General features: G+C 35.2%; 1 long non-coding RNA gene across 1 annotated transcript in view; it reads left to right on the forward strand.

Moving 5' to 3' along the window:
• Nucleotides 1–21,848, forward strand: part of LOC147584714 (uncharacterized) — a 35,510-nt gene extending 13,662 nt beyond the window's left edge. Inside the window, exon 4 of the long non-coding RNA XR_015255868.1 lies at nt 21,250–21,848. This is a non-coding gene — a long non-coding RNA (uncharacterized LOC147584714). The remainder of the gene's footprint in view (nt 1–21,249) is intronic.
• Nucleotides 21,849–22,069: the final 221 nt, after the last annotated feature.

Here is a 22,069-nt window from a genome sequence, read left to right on the forward strand (position 1 = left end):
GTTCTTGTGTTGGTTGAGTTGTTTCTCAGTGCTGGCTATCGGGTATTCTCATTTTCCTAGGTGAGATTTCCATTTATTAGACTGCTTTGCCTGTAGTATCCTTTACACAGCTTGCTTGCAGGTAAAGACCTGGCAGCAGGAACTATAGCTTTCACTTGATCTGTTTTCCAGGAAAGTGACAGAGGGGTGGGAGAGGCAGTGGGCACCACAGGTTAGGACCAAATCTTCTGGGAGTGAGTACCCCATTTCTGCTCAAATTCCTAAACCCTGTTCTTTTGCCTGTAGGTGTCTGCCTCCATGGCTATTGCCTGACACAAGTCAGCAATGGACAGGGGAGATTTTTCCTGGCCACCTCTGTGGGCGTAATCAAACTAATGACAGCTTTGGCTGCCACTGCATCACCTCCTGTCTTCTTTGCAGTTTCTGTCCACTAGCCTTTACTTACAGAAGTAATACATTGGCACACATTTTAAGCTTTGGATTTCTTCTTCATATTAATTTTGCCTATTTTCTCTGTATGAATGATCATGCATAGTTTATGAGACACTAACTTCTCTTCTTGTTTCCCAACGCACTTCGGTGTTTTTGAATTTTTTTTAATTATTTTTAGAAATTTGGTGTTGGGTAGGCAGGCTTAACAAGTGCTTGCTTAATCTTTGCATACAGCTGGAGATTGTCCTTCAAGAAAAAGGGTGAGCACTTTTGTGAAGCTAGAAAGGGGAAAGGTTTTCTATACAGGGAGAAATTCTGTAACTGATGTGCACAATTTGAGCTGTTCATACAGATTTGGAGGGATCGCTATCATAACTAATTTTAAACAGAGCTTTGTAGACATCACTGTCTAACAACCTCCACCAATATTCTTTGTAGTATAATTTAGCAGAATTTCCCTTTTTTTGTAAATATTTATTAAACAAGTGCAGGATAGATAAGAAAGAAGGCATTTGTGATCATTGCCAGCCACTATGTAAGTTGCTGAGGCCATACTGAATAAAAGAAAATTGTGGTCTTTATTTTAAGTAGTTATTTTATTTTAGAAAATTTGTTTTTATTATTTTTAGAGAGATAGAGAGAAAGCAGGGGAGGGACAGAGAGGTAGACAGAATTTTAAGCAAGCTATGCGCCATCAGCATAGAGCAGGGCTCCAACTCATGAACCATGAGATCATGACCTGAGCCAAAATCAAGAGTTGAATGCTTTAACCAACTGAGCCACCCAGGTGCCCCTTAAGTAGTTGTTTTAAAAATATAAGTAATAGTAGTAAAATGTAAAATTATAGATTCAACTCTTTGTTTCTTAACCAGCATGGAGATGTGATGAAAAGCAGACTGTTCAACATTGTATGCCGTATTAATCTTAGGAAATGATTTTATTGCATAAAAGTCACACTGGGGTATGTTTCTGGTGTCTGTTACCCATCAAGGAACAGCAACAACAACAACAAAATAAGTCAGAGAAGCAAGTATATTTAAGGAGCTGTCATATGGAATAGAATTTTTAAAAAGTGGTCACCTTTCCCTAAAATAGAAGCAGACTTGAGAAAAGGATATCTCTAAGGTTTATCTGTTTATTTGCAGTGTTCTTAGAAGTCCAGACCACTTACATTCCAGAGAAGGTAATAAATATTAGATTGAAGAAGTCAACCATAGAAGTGAATGTTGTGGAGGTCAGAGCCAAGCGGAAAGGGTCTAAGTGGGAAGAACAGGATGAGAAGAAAGAAGAAAAAAAAAATCGACTGAGCACATAGTTTGTGACATGGCACTTACATATATTTTCTCATATAATTTGCACAGCATCCCTGAATAGCAGATACAACTGTTATGAGTTTGTCTTTCTAGCAATATCTCTCATTTGGCAGGCCACTTTTTAATGTTGATGACAGCTTTTCCTATATGAAGAGAAGGTATAGGGATTTTGAAAAATTCTATGACAGCAAGAAAAATTGCTTCTTTTAGAAGCTATCTACATTTTGAGCTGGTTGGCTTAGGGAAAAAATACTTCTGTGGGAGAATGTCTCTTTTTGCCTCAGAAAAATATTAATGGTTCTATTTATTTAACAAAGGCATGGTTGTGAGAACAAAGGGTAGATGGGAAATGTGTAAGCAAAAATAAGAGTTAAAATAATTTGCAAAATATGGTTACATGAGTTTTGGAAGTAGCTGCTGGTGTTGTAGGGAGGTGTAAGAAGGTAAAAAAGAAAAAGGTCCTAAAAATATGAGGGGGAACCAGGGTTCACAAAATTCTATATAAAATTGAGAGCCTTATTTTATGGAATAATGTTATCTAATATTAAATTCTCCCGTTTCATGTATTTACTATAGTTACTTTCCAGGGCATATTCTAGTTGGATGCTTATCAATCTTGTTTTTCTTCCTGGGAACACATGGTAACTACATTTTTCAGCCTTCTTTGGATGGAAGATGAGGATGGCACTGGTTGTATAATGTAGTTGCAAGTCAAATACACCCCTTCTTGTCCTGGCTATAAAGTGCCTTATGGCATCCTCCATACTTAACTTGCTTTCTTGGACAGTTGAATGCAAAGGTTCCCTGAATCGTGGATGGTGCTCCAGGGGGCAATGGAACAATGATGTAAATGGAACTTGACTTTCAGAGTTACTTCTTGGAGAGCCACTCAGAAGAGTCACCCAACTCATACAATTGTGAAGAGAACTGAGGCTTATTGTGTAAAATCACTGAGATTTGGAGGCTGTCACAACAATAAGAGTTAACGTCATAACTTACAGTTTTAATATATTTGCCATTATCCCAAGTCTTCAGTCAAATATGTTTTTCCCCAAATTCTTATTTTTGTGGTACTTCGGGGAATAGCAAAAGAAGTTGGTAGCCTGGGAATTCGATGTCGTTATCATCAGGAAAGAAAGCGGAAGTCTAAGCTGGTATACAGAGTAGTAACAAGGGACAAGTTAGCAGGAAAACAAACAAACAAAAGACAACTAAAATTTGGGACCTGTAAAGAGCCAGAAAAGAAAACAATCCTTTTTTTGCCAAACTGTATTGACAGAAGATAATCCTTAAAAGATGATAGTGAGTGGAGGTAGGGAAGGATATTTACTCCTGCTTTTAGATGGGATGAGGACTCAATCCATTTTACATCTGAGTTTTAAATCAAACTGTGACCCATGAATTCCCAAGGCATTCTGACTTTTAGATAGGCAGAAGTTTTATAGTAGCTTTTCTACCTACACTTCTGGGATCTTCATAGAAAGTGGGTTACATGATGCAACGACTTGTCTCATTTCGATCTTTATAAAGTATTCATTCCAACATGCCACACTCCATGTGACTCAGAACTTTTACTAAGATGTCAGACTCCTAAGGTTTCAAGGTTTATCTTTTGTGTGAGGCATGAGAGCTAGCACCAGGTTCATGCTTATGTGATCTTATACTCAGGATACCAGCTATATTGGACCGTAGTGATGTACCAAGAAATGGTAGATGGTCAGTGTCTTGGCAGAAGGAATTATATCACAGCATCAGAGATGCCACATGGCCCAGAATATATGATACAGATATATTGCTGATTCCTCCAGGTGGAAGAACACTCCATTTGATGTTTCTTCTTTTGTAATAAGGTAAACATAATCTGTTAGATGAAGAAAATTTTTGGTTCTAGACACTCTGTGCTTTTACTCCAGAAAAGAAAAAAATAAATCACATCTCTAATGGTAGCTTCAGTAGAAATCACCACCTGATTAAGTTTATAATAATTTGCTGTCATTTTCTAAATTCATTTGTCTTTGGTATAAGTCAAGCCAAAGTTTTATATAAAATGTGATAGGTATCAGCACTACTATTTATTTCAAATCTTCAAGGGTGACATGAACTTTAATTGTCTTACCAAGGTTATTACATTGCTTTTAGTTTACTGTTCAGTGTGAAAAGTCAAATCTACTCTTTTCACCATGCTAATGTTCACTCACAGATCAGGAAGGTAAAAGTGAGAACTCTTTCAGTGTTTGTGTGTGTGTATAATTTACTATTCACTTGGAATTTGGGGAGAACAAAAGCACAAGATTGTTTTATAGACCCTGTGAGACTGAGTTAATAACCTGACATCCAGAAGTCCCCACTTTGATCAAAAGATCAACATAGGCATTTGTGATCCTGATTGATTAGGATAAACTCAGAGCAAGTATCCAACAATCTTGCAGAGTTCTGGATATTTTCTTTTCCCAATGCACAGTTACTCTTAACATATAGCTAAAGATTCTTTGGGAGACTACTAGAAGTGAGATTTTTAAGATATTCTTGAGAGGTTATTACTGAGACCTACCTCAAGACACCTTAACATTCATTTCATTTAATATACTCTGTGTATTTGAACTCAAATATTGTAATTGCATGGAGGTCCTTGTCTTTGTATTTTGGGGGTCAAGTAAGGCTGTCATTCTTTCTAGTCTTAACAGTTTTTTCCCAAGAAAATCAAATCTTAATGAGTTAGCTACCACCGAAGATCTTTACTTAACCAATCGTCCCAAATAACACTCCAGTTCTGCCACTAATTTTGCTCTGGTGATTAGGTACTGTTTTTTTGATCATTGTGAATTCATAATACTACCAAAAACATTGAAATTGAGACTATCAATGGCAGCTTTTCTTATTTTCATCCATGTTTACACAAAATAGCCACTTAATCAAATGGTTAAAACTATTCTTATATAATTTATTTAATATGTGAAATCCAGAACCTCTAAGTGTACTCATATCAAGAAATTCATCCAGGTCTAAATTTATATTCTTTATTTCCTAATTTAACATCGGCATCCTTAGAATATATACCCATGCATTTCCTCATGTTTTTAACAATATTAATAAATAAGAAGAGTGTATACATATTATACCCACATATAATATGTAGATGCATACATATGTATATATTTGTATATAATGTATATGCAGATATATAATATATAAAGCATATTTACATATATTCTAAATATAAAATTTGGGGGGAAGGGATAAGTAAGATTCTCCTGGGGAACATTTAAAAGAGACAGATACCTGAGCTTTGCCTCAGAGAATCTGGTTTAACTGGTCAAGACAGCAGGATATTTTAAATTGCTGCAGGTAATTCTGATGTGCAGCCAGGTATGGTTATGAGCTTGGTGACTATGCACAGCAGTATAAGTGGGATGTGAGGAAAACTTATATTCTTTTGTGAAATAACAGGTATGGTCATTACAGAGTTTTCAGCAAGAGAATCATCCAATAATTGAAGAAGGACCATTTCTACAGAGAAGGGAAGCTCAGTAAATTTGTTCATTTAGTGTATCCAGAGGCAAATGAATGTCTCCAGTGTATTTTTTAATTTCCCACTCATTCCTAGGCAATGTTTCCATTTTCCTGTAAAAACTCTGGAGACGCTGGGGTGCCTGGGTGGCTCAGTCAGTTAAGCCTCCAACTTCAGCTCAGGTCATGACCTCACACTCCATGAGTTCCAGACCCCCATCGGGCTCTGTGCTGACAGCTCAGAGCTTGGATCCTGCTTTAGATTCTGTCTCCCTCTCTCTCTGCCCCTCCTCTGCTCATGCTCTCTGTCTCAAAAATAAATAAAAACATTTAAAAAAAAATTTAAAAAAACCCTCTGGAAATGCTGTGAGTATATCTCATAGTATATTTCAGTACCACTGAAGTGCAGATTCAACATCTGATATTCAGCCATTGAGCTCTGCTTCTACAAGAAGAAACCCAGTGGCTCTCTGACCATGATTTTGTTCAACAATTTAATTAAGTGAGTCATTTTCTTTAAGTTCTCCATCAAGCTTAGAAGCAGTCAGCTCACATCACAGCCTTTCAAAAGTGTCTATTGTAAGAGTCACTCAAAGTTTTGCTTTCAATAGACTTTTCATTCCAACTACCCATATTTAATCACTTAAATAATGTTTCATTATTGTGTGCCAGAGATTATCAGTGTTTCTTCAGATTATGTAAACCAGATTTTCATTGCCTTCAAACTCTAGGTCAGAAAAACCCTTTAGAGTCGCATGTATTTTAGCTTATTTTTCTTGCAACCATTTCTTTTACCAATTACTTATTGGTCACTGTTAGTTGTAGGCAACAGAATTCAATTTTGATAGATACAATTTTGAAGAAAATAATAGGCAGTACACAGAATTTCTAGGCGTGTCTTAGAACTTGAATGATAACATAAGATAATATACCTAGCATAAATGTCCATCCACAGCCCAGGGTTGTTCTTCTTGGGCAAGAAAAGAATTTGGCATCCCTCTGGAAGGTATCTTCCCATCTATACTGACATCTGCCCTCCTCTTTACATCAATGTCCTTAGGAAGTTGACAGTGGATCCTATTTCATTGATGTTTTATAATATCTTGAACTTGAGTGTAAAACTATATATATTCTTTTACATATATATTTTAACATATATACAATGGCTAAATGCCTCTTCCTTTGGCCTTGATTTCCTTAAAGAAGGTTCAAAACTTGCTCATTTTTGTCTCTTACATCTTGTGTGAATGACTGGTGGAACTTGGATCACATGGGGAAAAAAAACAACTGTTAGTGTGTCTAGAAAATGTAGAGCATTGTAGCATCCATAATATAAAAAGGATTTACTGAAAAGATGAATAGGAAGTTCACTGAATTGAAGAAAGTGATGAAAACCCCTGAAGAATAGAAAAAATACCCCTATTACACTTGATAGTTCCCTTAGCTAATACTTCAGCACTTTAAAAAATTATTTGCTGGGGCGCCTGGGTGGCGCAGTCGGTTAAGCGTCCGACTTCAGCCAGGTCACGATCTCGCGGTCCGTGAGTTCGAGCCCCGCGTCAGGCCCTGGGCTGATGGCTCGGAGCCTGGAGCCTGTTTCCGATTCTGTGTCTCCCTCTCTCTCTGCCCCTCCCCCGTTCATGCTCTGTCTCTCTCTGTACCAAAAATAAATAAAAAACGTTGAAAAAAAAATTTAAAAAATTATTTGCTTTAACAGTATGAAATACCTGAAGTACCCAGGTGCCTCTGAGGCCTCAGGTTCTGAGGGGCTAAGAAGGCCCTCCCTGTTCCTGCTCTCCATGTGACCACCACTGACACCATGGAAGGGACATGGCCTGGTTACTGCTAAGATGGTGAGAGTCCTAACTGTCTAGTCGGTCTCCTCTGACACCATACCTGCAGGCAGGAGAAGGGTTGCCTCAACACTAATGGGTGGCGTTGGAAGCCCGACCTTCTCGGGTGGTCTCCATTCATACCTTGAATGATGGGAAGGGAGCTTGTTAGCATTTGGAGGGGAAGAAGTTTTCCCAACTCTCTACTTAGCCTTCTTTGACACCATCATGGCAGATGTATTGGGGTACCTCCCCTATAGCCTCTGCAGGATGGAATTCTAGGCAACCATTCAGAATTTTCTGGTGTGGATGAGGGTGAGGCCACAGTTTTTTTGTTTTTTTTTTGTTGTTGTTGTTGTTGTTTGTGTTGTTTTTGTTTTATTTTTTTCCTGTGGCATTGGCTAAAGCAGAGTAGTTGCTGAAAGTTTACTGTCTTCTTTTTTTGTTTTTAACTTTATGTATTTATTTTGAGAGGGGGGTAGGGCAGCGAAAGAAGGAGAGAGAGAGAATCCCAAGCAGGCTCTATGTTGTCAGTGTGGAACCTGATGTGGAGTTTGAACTTACGAACTGTGAGATCATGACTTGAAGCAAAATCAAGAGCAGATGCGTAACTGGCTGAGCTACCTAGAAGCCCCAGTTTTCTGTCTTTTGAGGCTGCTCCTTTCCTTCCCCTTGGTTACAAAAAATAGTTGTTCTTCTGCTTCCATTGGCATTTCTGGGCTACCAGCTTTTCCAGTTTCCAGTCTAGGGTATTTGAGGCAAAAAATAAATAAATAAAACAAAACGAAACAAAAATCCTGGAAACTCACCTGTGTGATGTTTCTTTTTTTTATCACTTTTTAAAAATGTTTATTTATTTTTTGGAAAGCACAAGTTGGGGAGGGACAGAGGGAGAGGAGGGCAGAGGACCCAAAGCAGGCTCTGTGCTGACAGCAGAGAACCGAATGTGGGGCTCCAACTCATGAACTGCGAGATTATGACCTGAGCCAAAGTTGGACTCTCAAACAACTGAGCCATTCATGTGCCCTTTCTTCTTTTTTCAAATGTTTATTTATTTTTGAGAGAGAGAGAGAGAAGAGAGAACACAGAGAAGGGCAGAGAGAGAGGGAGAGAGACAGTCCCAAGCGGGCCCTGTGCTGACAGCACTGAGCCTGATGTGGGGCTCCATCTCACAAACCATGAGATCATGACCTGAGCTGAAATTAAGGTTTGGACACTTAACCAACTGAGCCATCCAGGAGCCCCAGGATGTTTCTCATACCAAGATCTCTAACTGGTCTACTTTCTTCTCTCTAGTTTTCAGTCTTCCTTTGTTTTATATATAATATCTAGGGGATTAGTTGTATTTGGCAGGAGGAATAGGAAAATTATGTTTTCTCATAATAAGTAATTATGTTTTTATCTTTCTATCATTTAAAATAGCAGTCTGGCTTCAAGGGGTTAAGTTGGGAATTTTATTTTATGTATTTTTGTTTATATTTATGGAATCCTTAAAAAATTTTAATGTGTATTTTTGAGGGGGGAGGGAGGGGCAGAGAGAGAAGGAGAAGAATCTGAGGCAGGCTTCAGGCTCTGAGCTGTCAGCACAGAGCCTGATGGGGGCTGGAATCCATGAACCATGAGATCATTCCCTGAGCCAAAGTTGGTCATTTAATGGACTGAGCCACCCGGGTGCCACTGGAATCCTTTTTTAAAGGGATACTCTTATATACCTATTGTTGACTAGCTCACTTAAACTTTCTAGTTGAAGAAACCAAGCAACAGAAAGTTTGCTTATTTGCCCTAAATCAGACAGCTAGTATGTATCAGGAGCAGATGTGAAATTGGAAAATTTGGCTTCAGAGCCTTTTAAATTATTTCTCTGTACTGTCTCTCCCATCATGAGATGGATTACTTTTGGTCTAGTGAGGGACAGGTGCCCACCTTATACTAGTAAATATTACTTGAAGGGTCACATCTGTTAACAAAAGAAGAGAAAAAGGAGTTCCTAAGAAACCAAAACAAAGCAGGACAACAGGTTTCATGTGTAATTGGTGCCATGATTGGTTCGCAAACTTCTATATTCTTAATCTATTACTCAACTTATAATGTCTTCTACATTCCTTGGTGCACATTTACTCCTATAATTTACTGTCTTTTATTTAATTTACTCTTCAATTTATCAGTGCATTAATCTCTAACACAAAGTTTAAAATCTTTTTCATGTATGTCTAATATCACCATCTGTTTTATATTTTAAAAAGTGGCTGTATCCTACTGTACTATTTTCTTTAAGAATTTTTGGAACAAATTTCAAAAAAAAAAAAAAAAAAGAGAACATTTGAACATTTGGAAGACCACTATGAGTTTTCAACAGTGATGATATCCTTCTGTTATAGCTACTTATTTGTGGAACCAGCTGTCATTATTCCAGTATCATCTTTGGTGTTACACAGTACTCTATGTAACAAAAGCTAAACATTTACTACCTTTTACAGGTAATTGGCATTATTTTCTTCATAGTTTATTTTCTGAATTTTCATATAGGTTTATTTTTTATTCAAATTCGTTGTTACCTTTTCTTAATAATTATACTTAAATTGACCTTAATATTTCCTTAAAGATCCAATGATATCACTCAAATATGCCCTTAATTGAATACCCACTATATCAAGTACTGTGTTGTGTTCTAAGATAAAAGAAAAGAAGGCATATTTTCTTTGTGTGACCTAATGCTACTTTGATTATTTATTTTATTAACACAACCCACACACACACATGTATGAAATAAATAACCGGTATAGTATTAGCTTGCCATGAAGAGATACACACACAAACACATACCCACAGATGAATGTCTATGTGTGTGTGTGTGTGTGTGTGTGTGTGTATGTGTGTTTATCTATATCAGTATCTGTATATCTCCAATGGTAAATGGATAAACACACACATACATGCATATATATGTTTACTGTTCTTTAGATATATATGCACATAATACATGAAATATATATTAATTGAGATAGATATGAATATAGGTATAGATATATATGTGAAATAAAATAGTTGAAACAGTGTTAGTGTGTATATATATATATAGATTGATATGTAGATCTGTATAAATATATATATATATATATATATATATATATATATCTCCAAGGAACTGGATAGAGAGGTTACATCTTTATTGCAGATTATATAAAAATATTTATATTATTATATATTTATTTTAATATATATAATTATATATTTATTTTAATATATTATATTTCTTTATTTTAATATAAATATATATATATATATAGAGAGAGAGAGAGATAGTGTGTGTGTGTGATGGACGAAAAAATAACAGGGATAGTTTTAACATGCCATGAGGACACACACACACACACACACACACACACATGCATATATGTAAAACCAAAGAATAAAACAATTTTTCTTTTCTTCTATATTTGCTTTAGAAAGGATGAACTGGATGCTTCTAAAAACTTTGTCTGTGGCAATAAATTTATGAGAAATGTCTTGAAAAACACCTTTGCATTTTTCCTCACACCTTGCTTGTGTGTTTTTGTTTTTGTTTTTGTTTTTTAAGCTCAAAACACTGTTACTTATAGCTGTGGTTTCCCTGATGAACTTTGGTGTGAAGGGTGATGATAGGCCTTTGAATCAGTTTGGTGTGTTTGAGTGCAAAGAAAATCTAATGGTGTCTTAGATCCTGAGGGCACATGGTGCTATGCCACAAAAACTCTACAGGAAGCACTCCCAGGTTTCATTCAATGGCTCAAACACATTAAGGACACAGAAACAATTTTTCCACCCTGTGACAACTTGTTCTCCAGCATGTTGACTTTCAACAACATAGAAGCAGCCAGGCCCTCACAGTTCCTAGAGTCATGCCTTTATACCAGCGTCCCAAGCAGAAAGGAAGTGGGGAGACAGAAAAAGTGAGGTCTGATATTATCCGTTAAAAGAACCACATTCCCCATATGCCCTCAAGCAATTTTCCCTTACATCTGAAATATGCATTTCCTTTGGAAAATATTCAATTCTCTCAGATGAATAAGTCTGTAGTTTATAAACATAGGTAAAACTCTTTGAGGCATTTTCATTATAGATAAGTAACCAGTAAGCAGAGTTTGTTAGACATAGGCAGAATTCATAAGATATGTTACTTACAAGATAAATAGTTAATAAGTACAGCAGGTGTGTGTTAAACACAGATAGAAAAGGATGGAAGGACCAAGAGATACCTAATCTTCATGAGGCACCTGCATACTAAATATGTATGTGACTCGATATACAAGCGTCTCAAAATATTCAGACACTAAATATTCATGAGGTCTTATTTGGCCATCTACTGGTAAAACTCACTCTGGCCCCATGAGTTCTTTGCTAAAAGAAACACAAATACATCCTATGCTATTCTTCAAGAAGTTTGTCAAGCTATCACCTTGGCCCAGTGTCCAAGTGTACTTTTTCCCTAAGTCTCCAATGGAGCAAGTATCCCGGGCCCAGGACACCTTCTGTCTTTTGGTGAAGCTGCTAGAATATCCAGTCTGGTCCCTGTAGCTATACCATAGGCAGAGAAGATTGATGTGGTACAGAAAGAGACAAGACATACAAACTTTGCATATATAGGGTTCAGGTAATATGGTCCTCCTGTTTTGCTTGTGTTTGATAATCCCTGAGATTTAAGCATTTTGACTTGGTTTGTAAGTCTTTTGGCTCCAAGGCTTCCAGAGTAACGTACCTGGAGTGTATGTAGAGGCTACCATTGCATGAAGGCTATTTTCCACATGACAACATATAATGGACTGGGGATGGGTCCCAGAGCCATTCCAACTGGCAAGGGAGATTGAGAAAGTAAAGAGCTGTCAAAAAAAACCTATCGGCTAAGATTGGCTCATATCCAGTCAAGGCTTATTCCTTGCAACCAGTCAGAATGTTACAGAACAAACCTGGGGTTCTATTAGCGAGAAATTTGAGTGTGAAATGTCTGCTGATAGTCCATTTTAGTATCTGTCATAGAATTATTCTCTTCATTTGTACGTTTGTGCTTCTTCTTCTAGTTTACATTTTTTTCCATATGGAGTGAAATGAAAATTGAGTAGTAATCTCATGCTTTTGCAGATGAGGAAATACAAGCATGGAGATATATAAATAACTGAAGTCACACAACAGTTATTACCAAATTAAAACAGACATAATTTTGTTTATTTTGAGTTAGCTCTGTTACTCTACATTTTATTTTATATGTTTTTTTTCATAGAAAGTAATTTCCTGAAATTCTAACATTTATGATTAAGAAAATTTCCTGATACGTGATACCTTTACAATCCTTGAATGAGGTAGAGATAGTGCAGAGCAACTATAATAGACAGACATGTTCTATGCCTCCATAGAGTTTGTTGTGTATATGTTATGAATTTTGAAAGAAAATACGTAAAGGCACATTATTGTAGGAGATTCCTGATTTGTGTATAAGGTCTGAAGTTTAAAATAGGGATAAAATAGCTTACAGCCTTATTTTAAGAGCCAAATATGAGCTAATGTACAGAAAATCCCTAGCACAGCACCTGCCTCATACTAGGGACTAAATGAATGGGTAGTTATTGTTATCATTATTAATACAATTGTTGGCATTAATGAATTTCAATGTCATAAGAAGAATGCAATTTAGAAAGAAATACAGGTTTACTGTAGAATAAGAAATCTTAAAACTTACTAAATGTCATTTAAGTCGCGTTTATTAGCCACTTAGAAAAATTCACTTTAGCATTCCTTTCAAGTAAGCTACCCTGGTGCATTTAATATACTATTAATTTGCAAAGCTGATGAGAAAGAGCAAGTGATTTGGGTAGTAAAATCGTAAAAGAAGTGTGTGGACATTTAGTAATTGTGCTGAGGGATTAAGGCAATTATAGAAAAAATGCAGGCTAAAAGTGCCATTGAAGAGAATTTTTTTAAACATTTATTATTCAGATGACTCATCTAAAATGGATAACTGCTCTGACTGATTATTGCTCAAGACTGTTTAATTTCTTTAAATGACTTAATCACTGAAAAACTTCATGTAGAAGTTTGGATTTCAGGTAATTATTGAAGGAGAAAGAAAAGTTGCTTGGCAGTAGATCTCAGTCTGAAATTAGGAATAAAATGAGAACAATAAAACATGCACCATGAAATTTCTCTCAAGGTTAATGATAATTCAGTTTTAGGAACTATATATTCAGACAGGGCTGGCTCTTCGCAAGACTAAAGTAAGTGAAGTGTATCTTTGGTGCATCCAGTCATTACTCATTACCTTTTGTTTTCGTCTGTGGATACCCTCCTGTCCTCTCTCATGGCCATCTTACCAATGACAACCCATTGTAACCTTTTCTGAGAATGTGTGTACTAATCCATATGTTATCCAAGAGTATTTGCATTTTAAGTCTAAACTCCAATAGTGGAATGACAGTCTATAGTTTCAGCCAATATATTTTAAGAAAGGAAGAAAGTTCTTTTGTTGTTTAGTTTTCCAGGAGGAGGAAGGGGAGAGGGAGGTCGAAGGACCTTCTAGGGTTTGGAAATTGTTTCCAGGTAGGATGACCATATGTCCTAGTTTTCCCAGAAGAGTCCCAGTTTACATCCATTATTCTGGCATAATTATTAATTATGTCCTGTTTAACATTAAAAAATGTCAAGGTTTAGAGAATAAATTATATGGCCACTAATTATAGAAACATGTCTATGTATTTTAGCCTAAAATTAATGGATCATTCACACACACACACACACACACAAATTTAAACATCGCTTACTTAAATATTTTAAATGTTATCTAAGTAAGTAATAGATATATTTGTAAAGCTAATGTCCGAATTAATATATAATAATATATCCCAAGCTTGTGTGTAGAAGTTTCTTCCTCCTAACATCTTGTTCCCAGATATCAAGGCTTCTACAAGAATACCTCTTCTGATTTCTCATTCTGAAAACAAAACAAAACAAAAACAAAAACAAAGAAACAGTGAATCACCCAATTTACCAGTGCTTTCCATTGATCCATCTTTTTATATGTATAAGCTTAATTTTATTTAAATTATTATATATGTAATCTATGGATATATCAGGTAACATTTATAGCTATATAAGATAAATCTTATATAGATAAGATAAAATTAAATCACCAAATTTCAGGATTTTACCTAAACAGAGGTTTTTCATTCAAAGAAATTCTGAAAGAGTTTGAGGCTCTCTAGGACAGCTCCTAATTGCGATGAAAGAATTTGTCTGTCTTGTGCCTCCACAATGGTCCAGAGTTGTTACAGGAAAGGAACACAGAACCTGGTACATGGTGAAGTCTTTTCATTGCTTCAACCTGAAAGTGACACTTATTACTTCCACTCATGATCCATTGACCAGAACTAGTAACAATTCTGACCATCAGATATTCCTTTTCTACCTTATAACCATGAAAGAAAACACTCATCCCCTCTCCATGAGGGGGATTAGAACCAATTCTAAGGTTCTATCCCATCACTGCATCAGGCTCTGAAGTCCAGAATCTCTGATAATACACAGTGTTCTCTATGTCAAGTCGTATGTAGCTCCATCACTTTATCTCCCTTTGTACATACACCAAGCATTCGGTGGTGAAACAAGTATGGGAAGATTGCAACGAACACTCTCATTCAGGAAGAACAGAAAACATTCCACCGTCATAAATCCATAGTAACTTTTAAATCCCACTGGGAAAATATTGCACTAGGGATGAGGTAGGTGCTTTGAGTAAGCCCTGATTCTGCTCTCAGGGAGATACCCTCTTGCCCACTGTTCTCTGTGACCCTTGGCCCCAGGCTCCAGCAGGTTCTTTCTTTTCTACTATCTCTCTTGATAACAACTGAGAGGAGTTCTTAGAAATGTGCCTTTTTTGGGGGCTATCTAGCTTTCTATGCTTGTTTCATATCAGTCTCGATTTCTTGATTTAGTGGAGTTAACCTGTTAAAAGAGCAGATATGGTAGAATAATGGGTAAGAGTGTTTTCTGTAGAATGTGTTTTTGTATCGAGCCATCATCAAGCCATTTGAGCTACAGGTCTAAAGCCACACTTTCAAATGCACTTATCAGGTAAAAGTTGACATTTCCAACTCTGTTTGTGGATCTCCTATATGTCTTATTTTTCACTTAGTTCTAAACTGAAAATGAAAGAAATAGTAATTATTTATTTCCTAAAATCTCATCAACATTACTTATGTTATATTCTAAAGATATTAAATTTTACTAATGCATCTAATAAAGATGATTTTGTTAATCATGTCTTCTCAAGGCTGGTTAAACTACTTTGAATCATGTCTATCTTAATGGAATTTATTTGACAGGTAGAAATTTTTGAATGTTACAGTACATTAGGCTCATTATTTTCATTATTCACAAAGGGTATCAGAAAAGTAAAAATAATTTATACATGTTAAAGTAATTATTTTTTGCATTTAGGATGAATTACTATTATTAAATATAGTATAATTTTGATGAAAATGTATTTATATATAAAGAAAATGACATTCAAACAAAATTTAAATGAAGTAACATATAGTAAGTTTTTATGGGTTTTACCAGTCTTGATCTAGTACTTCAGTTAATTTTTTAATAAACATTTTCCAAGTCTGTTTCTGGAGACTATAGAGGATGAATATCTCACTTAGCTAATGGTATCATTTTCACCCCGGAGAATATTTATTTCTGACACAAACTAGCTTTTGCCAATAACGTTCTGCTAATTTTGTGACTCTTAATAATTATAATTATTCTCCCCTTTTCTGGTTTATATCATGAGTGAGAAATACCTTTTTTAAAATATGTATATTTTTTCTCCCTTAAAAGAAAGACCTAATTTCAGAGATTTAACTGTGTGTAGTTATCTGTCTCATTCAATGAACTCTACTCTTAAACATACTTTCCCATAAATGCTTCAATAGCATTGAAAATACCATCTAATAAAGGAATCATACAAGAATGTATTTATAAATTCTTTATCAACGTCAGTCCAAATTTGTAATCTATTTTAACATTACTAAGAAACTTTTGAGATACATTTCTCTGAATTTTTCCTTTGAAATATTTTAAGGACCTGTCAGGTAAGGAGAATAGTAATATCTATTTAACTGTGTCTTCACAGTTGATACTAAGAGATTCTTGATAGTTCAGTAATAGTAATGACTTGCATTCATCCAGTGCCTTTTCTAGAGTGATTACTTGGCCACTGGGCTGAGACCTTAAAATAGATTATAAAATTTAATCATCATAACCACTCAAGGAATTAGACAATATACCTCCACTTTATGCTAAAGACTCTAACTCCTAAGGAGATTATGTAATTTGGTAAAGGGAATGCAGCCAAAAGGCAGACAGGATTCTATTGCAATTCTTTCTAACTTCAAAGCTATTCATAAAAATTTATGTTGTGTAGACCCATTGGACCAAGCACAGTGCTCAGTGCATGCTGAGTGCCTAATAAATGGAGTTTGGTATACTAGAACTGAGAAAGTCATATATACCAGGAAGTAGGATTTTCAACCTAGAGTTTAGTAACATATTGACTAATTTGTCTTCTAAATTATATTAAAAATCAACGACACGTTTGCAAAAGTCTTTGGAATGAAAAGAACTGTATAAATGGGAGCTGATAATCTTCTGGATTCTCTAATGTCCTTCTTGTAACAGTCAAGGGAATAATTGATTTTACAGAGCTACTGTTCTAAAGCTTTCCTCTGCCTATAGACAGGCATCAACAGCTGATTGTCTGCAGGTATTTGCCTGGGGGAAGCTATTGAATGTCAATGCAAATCAGGGAAGTTTCCTCAACTGTAGAAAGTTACTGGCAGGAACCTTGAGGCATAGGTGTATTTTAAGACAGTAGAACGTCACATTATGTCAATAACTTTATATTACCAAATAACTAATTTTTTACATTGATATCAGTTGTTTTCTAATTTCTTTATCATACATATTATTTTAAAGCATATTACTAGCAAGCTAAAATGTTGATGATTGTGGATAAGGTTTAAAACATATTTATATGATTTTAAAAACATAACTTTCAAGTTGCCAGTATTATAGTTTTTGACCAAGGTGAATACACAGAATTTGAAATGATACTCATAATAATAATTATAGCTTAACATTGTGCTGTTTGCTAAATTTAGACAATCTTTTCATAAGATTACATTTTATAAGTACACTTTGATTTAAGAGAAACAAAATACCAGAAATGGAATACTAAACCGGCATTATTATTTGCATATTTTATCTGTTACTTTTTGTTCTCCAAAAGAAATGGTATAAGTTTCTAATGACTTGGGACCCAGCCACCTGTCATTCTAAAGAATGTTTTCCTCTTCACAAGTAACATGGTGTGCTAATTAACTGTTAAAATTTGGGGTAGGGGGTTGAGAAATAAAAGTGATAATATGTTAAAGTGATAAAATCCAAACAACATTTTTCTATTTAGATGCATTTATTTTACTATTCCTAGTAAGACAAAAATTGGTGGAATTGTTATACTAAGAAGAAACAATGTCACCTTTTAAATTACAATCTAGATGAGGATCTATGAAACACAGGCAGTCACACCAAAAATAGACTTTCTTATTCTTGAGGAAAATCAGTATTGATGCCAAATGAGCAGCATCAGAAATATATATATATATATATGTATATATATATATATATATATATATATATATACACACACACACACATACATATATATGTATATAAATATATAAATAAAAGTAATATATATATTCTATCAATATGGTAGAGATATTTGGATATTAGATTTAAACCCAAATGTTCAGTTTAAGATACTGTCTTAGTAGTTCTTAGACTTCATCTCTTCATGCTAAATAGTTATCAAGACATGGAAAGCATAAAACTCACAACATTGGAAACTGAGACTGGCTGATAACTCATTGCCAGGACATGAAAAATATTTTGGCTAATAACACTGCACATGTTTGAAAGCAGGTATGAGACATAGACAAAGGGAGAGATTAGATATATATCATTCCATTTCCCTGGAGTCATAGAAGGATGCACACAATATGATCAATGTCTCGGGCATTGAGAAATTACAAAGAAAGAATAGATCGTCCAGGATGACTAGACATGATGTAGTGAATCTTAGGATGTACAGATTTCACAGGAAAGGATGCTCTGATGCAAGTAAAGGGTTTTATAAGAGAAATTTATTTTCTAGGAAATGCAGCAGTTTTTTCTTTATCATTTTTCAAATCATCACAGAAACACACTGGTATTGGAGCAAAGGAAACTTACACTATTTAATTTTGTTCAATGCTGAGAGTTTTGTCAAGAGATGTATGTACTAATCAGTTTTCTAGATATGGATAAGGAATAGGATTCAACCAGCAACCCTTGGGCAATAAATACCACAAGGGCAGCCTCCATACCCTTTTGGTTGGCAAAGATCATGACTAGAGCTATCTCTCCTCATCCAAGAATGATTAATAATAAAAATCAACATGGGGCATATAGAAAGTTCTTCAGAGTAAAGAAAAGACAATGCCATACTAAAAATTCAAGGGGAGAATATGCCTCTGAAAGTTGTACAATAAATAGATTTGAATTTTAAAACAATTATTCAGAATCCTTAAAAGACCTCTTCCCTATAAACAGAAATAGGATCCTACCAGAAAGTAAAGGATTGATACTGAATGTGAGTTCATTGAGAGTTATATTGGAAGGAATCTAAAAACATAAATCAATAATATAAACTTCCAATAGAGGCAGTGAAAAATAAAATTCATCTCTTGGATCATCATAGCATTGTAAAAGACAAATCTGAGAAAGAATTTCATAATGTGGAAGAGGAAATCGAGATTGAAATATGAGAGAGAAGTTGGTAAGTATGGGAGACAAAGCCTGCAATCCAGTTTAAGAGTTCCAGGAGCTCAAAGAAAAAGAATCAATACCCATTAGAATTAAATAAAGAAAATATTCTGGAAAAGAAACAATAACATAGATCCACTATTTGAATGGTTTTATTGTGAATCAGGTACAATCAATCAATAGATTTTCACCCTAGTTCAAGCATGTACAATTTTTTAATTATAAGCATAAAGAAAGCCCTTCATTCAACTAAAAAAAGAAGCAAAATAATATATTTATGAAGAATTAAATTTCATTTTGGCTTATAATCTTTCCTGAAATACTGCATGCTAATATATATACATATAAATGTTATTTGAGAATTTTAAGTTCATGTAAGTTTAAATTAATATTTAAAGCCTACACATATTGATATTCTCAGAAACACAAGATGATCATTATAGCATGTGGTTACCATCCTGAAAAAAATATATAAACTGAATGCATATTTCGGTTTCCTGAAGAACAAATTAACATTAAAAACTCAAAATTTCGGAAAGGGCTTTACAAGGGGTGACCATGAAGTGCTGATACTCATAAGCTGTTGTAAATTACATGTAAAAAAATTTGTAAGTTTGAAAATAAAACAATAAGCTCAGTATAATCATTGAAATATTACATAATTCAGAAATAGGGTATATTATAAAGTTAAAAATATGTGAGTACCTAAGAGAGCTTGGAGGGGACTTCTCCTCCAGTTGATTCTTGAGATGTGGTAGCCACTACAGACACCCTGATTGTAGCCTCCTGAGGAACACAGAGCCAGAGGCACCCGCTAAACTGTTCCTGACCTGTGAAAACGGTGGGGTAACAAACAAACAATACATAAAATATTTGGGTATATATATATGCATATTTGTGTGTGTGTGTCTGTATACAGCCTCTATGTTTTGGGTACTTTGTTACACAGAGGCTAACATGCAAAAGAAAAAAAAGGCAAAAACTAAGTAGAGGGAAACTTAAATTACAAGTACCCTTAGAGTATAAGAGAGTGAAGCCATAAAGGAAAGCAGAAAGATATTTAAAAAAAAGTATTCATTAAATGAATGATATTGAATATTAATGTATACTATATAGGTGGCATATATTATATACATTTACATACACTGTACGTGCATGTATAAGGAACGGAGAATTGGAAAATAAAGTCGAAGCAAAATTCTAGAGATAACAAAAAGATAGAGGAAGGGATAATAGGAGGTGAATAATGAAATAAGCAAAAACTATAAAAGATCAGACCAGAAGGCCTGATTTCTGAATGAAAAGATTTGTAGGAAAGGAGAACTGGGGAAAAGTAAGGGAGAAAATCATCAAAGAAATATTTCAGAGAAGATCACCAGAAGTGAAGGAAATATATTACTAGATTAAAAAACCCCTTGAGGTCTCAGTAAAATAAATTAAGAATATCCACAGCAAGACAGATTATTCTGAAAATTCAGAGCTCTTGATAACTTAAGAACTCATAGAGAGGAGCGGCATCTGGGTGGCTCAGTCGGTTTAGTATCTGACTGGATCAGGTCATGATCTCACAGTTTGTGAGTTGGAATCCCACATCGGGCTGTCTGCTGTCAGCACAGAGCCTGCTTTGGATCCTCTGTCCCCTTCTCTTTCTGCCCCTACCCTGTTCGTGTTCTCTCTGTCTCTCTCTCTCAAAAGTAAATTAAAACAAACAAACAAACAAACAAAAAAACTTGTTGGGCCTGGCACTGACAGCTCAGAGCCTGAAGCCTGCTTCAGATTCTGTGTCTCCCTCTCTCTCTGCTCCTCCCCCACTCTCATTCTGTCTCTTTCTCTCTCTCTTTCTCAAAAATAAATATTTAAAAAATTAAATTTGAAGAAATAATGTGATTTTAAGCTAAAAATATGTACTTAGCTCAACTATAAATTAGGTCTGAGGGTAGCATAGAAACATTTTCAAATGCAAAACTTCCAAAACAACTTAATATCATTCCCCACCCTTAGGTTGTTGCAATGGTCAACAACTTGTTTTTGTCTAAAGGTCCACATAACAAATAATTTACATTTTGTATGGACCATCAGATCTGTGTTGCAACCACTGGATTCCGTCCTTGTAGTGTGAAACAACCTATAGACAATACACAAATGAGGACATATGGCTGTGTTCCAATTAGCTTTATTTATGGAAAATGAAATTTGAACTTCATAAACTGTCACATGTATGCTATGAAATATTATTCTCTTGTCCCTATACATTTGAAAATGTAAAAATTATTTCCACTTCTGTCTAGTACAAAATGGATGGAGAACCAGATTTGGCCTGAAAGCCCACAGGTTGCTGACTCCTGGTTATTTGAAGATAAGCTTCCCCCAGACAGAATTAACCAAGAAAGAGGAAGTTATAAATGCAAGAATATAGAGGATCCAACATAGAAAAGAGGCAAGTTGAATCCTCAGGATGATGGTGAAGACAGATCCTACGAAGATAAGATCCACCCCCATTGAGGCTGGAACAGAAGGACAGAGGGCTCCGGGGAGATTTGAGCCAGAAGACAAATTGAACCCAAGCAAAATAAAACAAAACAAAAATGACAGACTTTCCAATGTGTCCATTGTATTCAAAAGAATGTGAAAGGTTTGTTGGAGTCTTGGAGAGAAAGAATCATGATGGTTACAGAAGAAAAAAAGAACAAACAAATTAGATAATGATTCATAGGTTAAAACACACGAACAGAAAAAGAGAGGTCAGACAAGAAAAACATTTAAGCATCGTAACTGAGTTGTATAGATCTGAAGAATAGTTCCTGAATCATAACAAAAATCACAAGATACTGGTTTAACAAAAACCATAATACGACTATATTGGAGACACTGTTAGAAGTACATGTAAGGGTGGGAATGGGAGGAGGTTGTTAAGTAGCTAAAACTGAAAACTCGATAAATAGTACTAGAAGCCTATTATTTAGAAATATGGATGTAACCACCCAAAGAAATAGGTAACAGTGGTAAGTTCCTATTTCTGGAAGTGTAGAGGATAAGGAGGGCTGGGAAGAACCACCATTTTTACTTACCTATCATGCAAATGTATTTGAAATAGTGTTTTAATACCAA

Source organism: Puma concolor, chromosome A1 (assembly GCF_028749965.1).
Source record: "Puma concolor isolate L17-30 chromosome A1, mPumCon1.1.hap2, whole genome shotgun sequence".
Classification (NCBI taxonomy): Eukaryota; Metazoa; Chordata; class Mammalia; order Carnivora; family Felidae; genus Puma; species Puma concolor.